This window comes from Coenobita brevimanus, chromosome 69 (assembly GCF_032717465.1).
Source record: "Coenobita brevimanus isolate Jiangsu-jjx chromosome 69, ASM3271746v2, whole genome shotgun sequence".
Classification (NCBI taxonomy): domain Eukaryota; kingdom Metazoa; phylum Arthropoda; class Malacostraca; order Decapoda; family Coenobitidae; genus Coenobita; species Coenobita brevimanus.
Genome location: NC_137022.1, coordinates 30614072 through 30622493, shown reverse-complemented (window position 1 = coordinate 30622493; position 8422 = coordinate 30614072).

Sequence of the window (8422 nt, the reverse complement as noted above, 5' to 3'; positions counted from 1 at the left end):
ATTACATTCAGTAGGTTAATTATTGTAGGTTGAGTTGCCGGTAAATGTAGGTATACATTACTCGTGTTAAGTATTTTTCTTGTTGTTATTATTATTATTATTATTATTAATATTTTTATTATTATTCAAAGCACCAGTAACATGACCTTGAGTCCAGTATTTAATTTGCACTATTTTGTTTTTGAGTGTTAGAGTTAGAAGAGGCCATACTCTAGTGAGCTTAGGAGAGAGAGAGCAAATCTGTTAGATTATTTTAAAGGATTGGATGGATGGATGATATCGTGTACCGTATTAGTCATTTTTTGTAGAAGAGAGGTTGATATGGAGGAGATTTGTTTTTGGCCACCCCTTCTGGGATTGAGACATAAGGCTATAGAGACAGATAAATATATTGCATAAATAATTTTTAAAAAAAATTTATAATTGGGCTGTAGAAACAGGTAGATACAAAGTAATTTTTAACATAGATTTCATAATTAAACAAGATAATTTCAGTGTAGATGATACAAAAGTGAATTGGTAAGGAAAAGTGAAGCTCCAAGCTGATAGGAATATGAGCCTGAGTGTTTTATTATTTATTTATTTATTTTTTTGTAACAAGTAGCAATACAGTACCACTCATTTATGTGTAGAGATGTTATTGTTGTAAACCTGATGCATAATATAGGCATTCCTACATATTACAGGTAGATTTAAAACTTCACCTTTACCTTCTTACCAGGGAATGGCTCTGTATATTACTTGATCCAGGTTTAGCATTCTCATTTTGTATCAGGTTCTACGCTTTGAAAATTGTTTATTGTGTATATATTGTATAGTATGTTTACCTTCAGTATTTATCAGAAATTTTATTATGTGATATACTGTAATTGGAATCCATACCCTTTGTTTACTACTTATTGTTCTTATGTTGTCAGTAGTTGTCTGTATTTTTACATTTTTTAGCTTAGGTTCTTAAATATTTGTACAGTTTACGGTAATATATACAGTACATGTATATGACCTGTTATATTGTGTATTTCTGATTGCATTGGTTTGGTTGCAGCAGCTGTGTGTACTGTTGAGTTGTGTGTTGGTTCAGTTCTTGTGTTGACAGGTACAGTAGAATATCTTGGATAAAGGATAGCCATCCCCAGATACTGTCAGCTTTTAGATAAAAACTTCCATTTGTTGATTCCAAGGGTGTAGTGCCTGAAGCTTAAGTCTCCCCTACTGAGCCTTGTGAAGACCTCAGATACTATAATTGGCCCAGTAGAGATGAGAAATCTTTGAGGAAAGTCGTCAGCTTATCATTTATTTATACCATGAACCTCCTCGAGGTTAACCAGTGTTCATATTCTATAGAAGTGCCATCCTTCCATCAACCACTTGTTGCCTTCTCTCTGTGCTTGTGTACTTTTTCTGTGCCTGGTCCTTGTATTTTTTACTCCTGTCCTGGAGGTCCTGAGGTTTTTAGGACCCAGGATGAGTTCCCTTTCAGGCATGGTTGTGCCTGTTTTGTGTGGTTTCCTGTGTTGCACTTGGTCCCTCCATAGTCGCAGCTTATATGGGTCACTCTTTTCCCCTCATTTTCTCTGCCTCCTTCTGGGTGCGTTTCTTCCACCTTTTCTGGTGGTTTTGTCCCCTATTTTGCCTCTTGTTATTGTTTTGCTCTTTTCTTGTATGTTTTTGAGCCCCATGCCTTTTGTACTTTTACATTGCTCAGTAATTTCTCTCTTCAGGGTAGTAGTCTCTTGGCTTATGCTCTCCATGATATTTTATCCCATTTATGACTATAATTGCAATTTAGAGAATATACAATACTTTAATATATCACTGTGAAATTGCAGGATGAAGAAATACAACAGAGTTCTGTAAACAATATACCTGTAATAATGGCTAAAATCACAACTGTCTTACAAATAACATCAATCTACAAAAGTTTGAAGTAACATCTCCCATACACGACCACAACAGACACAACACGTGAGAGAAGATTATACAACATGTGATGACAAGACAATGCAGGGAAGCTTGCGTTCTCTTATACACCATCATCATCATCGTGACCTCATTTTCCCTTATAAGGATGATGTAAGGTAGGGTCCAGAAAGCCAAACACTGCTAAGACACTGTCATCATTTTCCTTTGTTTTGTTGTTGGTATGGCCTTGGGCTCATCTGGACATGAACCCAGTGAACTGTAGGCTTAAGCTACCCTTTTCCCACAGTCCATCATCGTCTTTGAGGGGATTTGGAGGAAACTGAAGGACATGTGCATGTCACCCAATTATATTAGTGCTGCCATGTGAAGGAGTTTCTCTTGAGGACCCCTTTGCTATGAAAACACTGAACTGTGACATATTATTGCATTAGGACCAGTACTGTATTATCAAGACATTTTAAAGCTCTGATATTCATCCTCACTCACTTCACTAACCAAACATTAAATAATACCGATAATCCTCATGACAGACATTCATGTGAAAGACTTTACTGATGTTACTGCAAAATGAATTATTCTGCCTCAAGTTGCTATGCCTGCTTGTGACATTTCTTAGTATGCACTGTTAATATGCATTCAAATGATACAAAATTAACTACGGTAACCTTGGTGCATAACCAATGTATGTTGATCATGTAGGATATCGTCGAACTTCTTGTGTCAGACACTTTTTTGATCGTGTGTACAGCGTTAAAAGAGAAATAATGCTGTAATGTTCTTTAAGTCTTGTTGCTACTTGACAGTTTTATTTAGCTTAAGAAAAGCCTTTGATACTGAAAGGCTATTCATAACCCTTCCAGATTAAAGTCTCACTCCTATGCTGAATGAAAGAGATGGCAAGAATACAATGAAAAATTACTTCCCACCTGGACTGAATGGGTTGTTGCTAACACATCTGTGTTAAGTGATATGATACTAAGTGCTGTAACCCAGAAAATCAATTATCCGCTAATTTCTGCCAACACTGGCCAAACAACTGATGCTAGACTAAAACACAGAGGTCATACAGTAAAACACACGCATTATAAGAAAGACATTTTAGAAATACTCCTTACCCAAAGATAACATTTACCCTGGAGTACGTGGTCACAACTCAGCAAATAAACCAATAAATCGTGTAACATTTTTTAACACACTATCTGGGACTTGTCAGTACACACTTATATTCACACATTTTCAAAAATGGTTGATATTACACAATTTTTTTTCTTTAAAGTCACTGTACTTTACATAGCCTGTATTTCCACCATCATGGTGTTATTAACATATATAGTACAAACTACATGTCGTACTGTTTACAGGTATAAATTGAGAGATCTGCCCTATCAAACTCTAAAGCTATGAAAGATCAGTGAAATTCTCTTGACACATGCTTAAACATTTTCTCTCTCTCTCTCTCTCTCTCTCTCTCTCTCTCTCTCTCTCTCTCTCACACACACACACACACACACACACACACACACACACACACACACACACACACACACACACACACACACACACACACATATATATATATATGCATGCATGCATACTGCCTTTGAAACATTCACATCTGCTACACTGAGGGTTGTCTCATAGGCTAGAAAGGCTCCTTAGCACCTACTGACTTATTTTGCATTTCATCTCCTCCTCTTCATCAACAGACATACACCTTTTTCCCCACACAGTCTTTTCATACCACAGAATGCATATACAGCATGTAAGAATTATTAATACAATATGCCATGTGTGGAAGTACACTATTTTGAACTGATAGTTGCCTGGGAGCCTTCTAACTCTATGACCAGCCCTTGGCACTACTCTCACTGGGAATGTTAGACACTTAACATAATCAATACACAGAATAAACACATATAAGACAGTACAAAAATATATATATATATACTGTAAAGTACAGTATATGAATGCCTTTACCACATTTCAGTGTATCAGTGCATTTGTTCTATATTAACAAATGATTGATGGTTAAAAAAATGCATTAATTGAGTATTTACAATTAATATTAGCCCTATGACTCAGATGGCATCTTCACTTTTTTTCCCTTGCTGTCTCCAGATGATTTCACTATCTTACGAAAGATTAAATGAACTGGAAGGTTAGATTTAGCCTTCATTAACCCATCAGTACAAGCTCTCTTCCAAGTTAATAACAAGAAAATTAATATGTTAGGATTGGGGGGGGTCTAAGAAACAGTAGATATATACCCTGTTGAAACTCATTAAGCTTATTTTTATGGCACAGAATGAAAGAAATGAAAATGGAAATAAGAGTAACCAGTGACCTCTCTTTCGTTTAAGTCTTGTTTTCTTCAGGTGACTGTGTGTAGCTTAGGAGAAACATTTTGAAATGGAGGGGTTAGAGACACCTTTCATAAGCCCAACCCCTTCACTATACTGTCTTTACCTTAACTTTGCCATGATTCACGTCCTTTTACTGCTTATTTCATGTAGCTAATTGGCAGAATAACACAGCAGTTTGGCTCTAGATCCTTCCATAGCACTTTTTTGTAACCAGCATCATATTCTAGTGCTACTCTATTGTCACAGTTTAGCATTCAAGATGGAGAGATGTCAGTTTTAGGCCAAGTTACAGTAAAAAAGGTATACATAGTTATCATGATCTGAATAAAATTGACAACAAGGAAAAAGAAATGAAGCATGAACATACTAAAGGGACTGAAGGAAATATCTGATGAAAACATGATCATGTTGACAAGTAATGGCACAAAGAACAAATGTGTAAAATATGAGGACTGAAATTCACAAAGTACTAATTATTTATTCCCCTACATCCTTACATGAATTGAGTAGTTTATCTGCCACTTGCTTATCTACAATCAGAGACCCTGTCATTCATTTATACACTGATGCTTTAAGCTTGTCATACGTTTATCCACAAATCTTGATACTGTTATGTACCTGTATCATTCAGTTATACACAGCACTAATATAATCACCTTGTCATTTAGTTACATACACAAACTGATCATTAACCTTACCATTCAGTCCATTCAGTTATACACAGATCTTATATACCCATGTCACTTTGCTATACACATATATGATACAGTCATTCAGTTATACACAAAGCTAATACTGTACATATATCATTTCAACAGACCCAACACATGACTGTATCATTCAGTTATACACAGACCCATTACTTCACCTGACTGTTGAAGGTAATAAGCAGTTGGTAAAGCCTCTGGTGTGGGTTGTAACCCTCAGACCTCAGAAAGTTCCCATTGGCCATTAACACATCCAGCATCAGCCAAAGTTAGACAGATACATTGTCCCCCGAGATTACAGAGTTAAATATAAATAGTTTCTTGGCCATCAGAAGGTTTACCAGTGGCAAGTAAAAACTATAAACCATTTGATATTAGCCAGAAGGGGTGGGAGAGGATGAGATGGAGGGAAGGAGAGAGAAAGAGGATGAGATGGAGGGAAGGAGAGAGAAAGAGGATGAGATAGAGGAAAGAGGTGGGAGAGGATGAGATGGAGGGAAGGGCTGAAGAGGTATGAGAAATGGATTTGAGTTGGAAAGAGGCCAGCCTGAGTGAAGAGTACGGGGTGACATGGAGGCGATTTGTTTGTGCACTCCTGGAATTATGGTATCTGACTATAGAGGGGTAGATAGACAATAGATAAGCTGTTCCCCAAGGTTAATGAGTTATGTAATCATTCAGTGTAATGATGCTTGGATATTAGTTGGTTATGATATACCCAGCTTCTTCACAACATGCATGTCATTGATATTACACTTAGCTGTACACCTGAGACTGACAGTGTTGTGCACTGAATTGTGCTGACAAGATATACAGTAGTTGGCATCAGAAATTCTCTCTCTCCCTCCAAGAACTTTGAATAATGCTTAACATTGATCTGAGGTCAAATGAAGTTATTAGTGCTGGTTGATGCAGTTATTCACCACTGATTTTCAAAGTGCATGGAAAATATATCAGGAACTGTGACAGGACTTTCAATGCCTGGAAAAAAAAAGAAAAAAAAAGCTGGCAGTGTCACATACATGATTCCTACACAACTTTCCATTAGGCAGACTTTTTAGGATGCTCATAGTTTCACAACAACCTGTTTGTAGTTTGTGAGAGTTTTACAACCAAAACACTCCGTTCAAAAGAATAATAATATGGTGAACACTGAATGTACAGTAACAAACCATTTATAATAACACTTCGCCAACTTGCAATACACAAGCTGCTCATCTGGATTAAAACATGAGGTATACATATAGACAGGAACAGGGTTTTCTGATGCACACCTGCCATTACATGAGGTATAGCACTGCTAACACACTGATGCAGGAATTCATTACTTCTTAAAAGAAAATTATTCTACGACTTTGTAGAATTAAAAACACCTCTTCCATGGCAATTCATTCCACAAATTACCTCAGTATTTCCCTTTACAGTATATTAATGATGAAACTTTGTCCGTTTTAAAGCATAAAAAAAATTAGGTGTAATATGCTACATAAATCACTAAGGAAAAGGTGATAAAGCTTCCCAGTGCACCCAGTTTACAGCCTGGTCTCTTTATAAATCTATTTCTCCCACCAATACACCCAACATACTGTATTACTATTTTTCATCATCATCATCCAGACCTCCTTTCCCACCCTAGGGCAGGGTGAGGAGTAGCAATGTCCAGGCAGCCTAAGTTTGCCAAATTCAATGGGCCACGCTTCCATTCACTCATCATTCAAGCCCACGGAATCCTGGCTCCATCAGATAGGTCAGAGATAATTCAACACATTCCGTAGCTTCACATATACCTATCTGACAGAGTCATAACACAGTTATCATAGGTAAGGTGGCACAACCAGGTTTTAGTTTGTTACATCGGCATCACTCACATATCTGAACAAACCATCTGCTAAATACAAGGCTGTAAATTTATTTCTCCCACCAACGCACCCAAAATATTACCATTTTACAACTACAACAACAACACAGCAATCAGAGGCACGATGGCACAATCAGATTCTGGTTTGTTACACTGGCATTGATCACATAGCTAAACAAACCTCATCTAAACACCAAGATAAATGTGAGATACAGCCAACCTATTTTCATTTTCTCTAACAATACAGCACTCAGAGGCAAGCTGGCACAAACTAGATTTCAGCACTATACTCCTTTTACTCTAACTTGGCCTCAAGTTGCAATCTCTCCATCTTGAATGCTGAGTTTAAACACATGACCAACACTTGAATATAGTGCCAGTCATGAAAAAGTACTATTTATAGAATGCAGAGCCATAGTATTTTGCTACTGCCGCTAAGTTACATGAAATATGCGCAAAAGGATGAAAATCTGGGCCAAATTAAGGTGAAATGAATATAGCATCACTTACATAGTCAAAACAATATATCTAATAACACAACATCCATCTAATATAAAAGCAAGAAAACTGAGACTCAAACTTGTACTCACTCCAGTAACCATAGTGTTGCCTCATGTACTCTAAACCAAACACATATTTCAGAATGTTGTTTGACCCATTCTTCCCGCATGTGTCTTTTTCAACTTATTCTTGCCGTCTCTTGACAATGTTATTCATTTTAAGAATGGGCTCTCCAGATGGTTTGATAATGTGGAGAGGATGGAGGAAAGAGTGACTAGAAGGGTTATGTGATTGTGGAGGAGGGGGAGGCCAATGATGAGATGGAGGGAAGGAGTGGAGTGATGTATAATATGAGAGAGGGGTGTGTGAGATAGGAGGGAGGCCAAGGATGAGATGGAGGGATGGAGTAAAGAGATGTATAATTATGAGAGAGAGGTGTGAAATGGAGGGAGGGCAGGCAAATGACAGAGGAAAAGACAATGTGGAGGTGATTTGTTTGTGGTCATTCTCAATGGGATTAAGGCATCAGGCAATTGATAGATGGATAGACTCTTGTGCTGATGGGGTTTAAAAGTGTCAGAATCAGGCAAGAATATAATAAGAATGATGTCCCTGGGCAAAATAAGTTAATGGATACCGTCAGTGAAGTCTTAGTTCCAATGATTCTTCCTGCAATTCAGGCAGATGATAATATTAAGTATTTCAATCTCCATAATACTGTTAAGAGCTAAGTGTTTTATTCACTGGTTAATCCTAATGTAAACTACTTAACTGGTACATTGTATTGCTTAATATTTGTGCAGTAGCTGGCAAAATGGGATTATCCAGGAGTGTGTGCAGGGTGCATAAAATGGACAGGGTGGGAAATATTTGTAAAGGATGGGAGTTAAGGAAGTATGCTGATAATAGAGTTAAAGAGTGTGTGCTTAGATGGTATGGTTATATGAAGAATATGTGGTTTGTGAAAGATGTGGAGCAGGGTATTCTGTTGAGTTAAAGTGTGTGTTTAGATGGTATGATCGTATGAAGATATGTGAAAGACTTCAAGTAAGGGAGTCTGCTGATAATTA